The following is a 396-nucleotide window of genomic DNA, read 5'->3' on the forward strand; positions in this document are numbered from 1 at the left end:
TTCGCTTGGTTTTGTTTTTTAGTTTTTTTTTGGTTTTGTTTTTTTTTGTTTATTTGTTTGTTTATTTGTTTGTTTATTTGTTTGTTTTTTGTTTTGTTTTAGTTTATTTATTTATTTGTTGTTTTGTTTTTGTTTGTTTATTTGTTTATTTGTTTATTTTGTTTTAGTTTATTTAGTTTTTTTGTTGTTTTGTTTTTGTTTGTTTATTTGTTTGTTTGTTTATTTATTATTTATAAACAGGCAGGATATGCATAGACATAAATATACAAATATAAATATAAAAATATAAATATAAGTAGATATAAACTACTATAAATTTATATATATCAACAAACAAACGTATGTATATATAGATATATATATATATATATATATATATATATATATATATACATA

This window comes from Eimeria mitis, genomic scaffold (assembly GCF_000499745.2).
Source record: "Eimeria mitis Houghton genomic scaffold, Emh_scaff4150, whole genome shotgun sequence".
Classification (NCBI taxonomy): Eukaryota; Apicomplexa; class Conoidasida; order Eucoccidiorida; family Eimeriidae; genus Eimeria; species Eimeria mitis.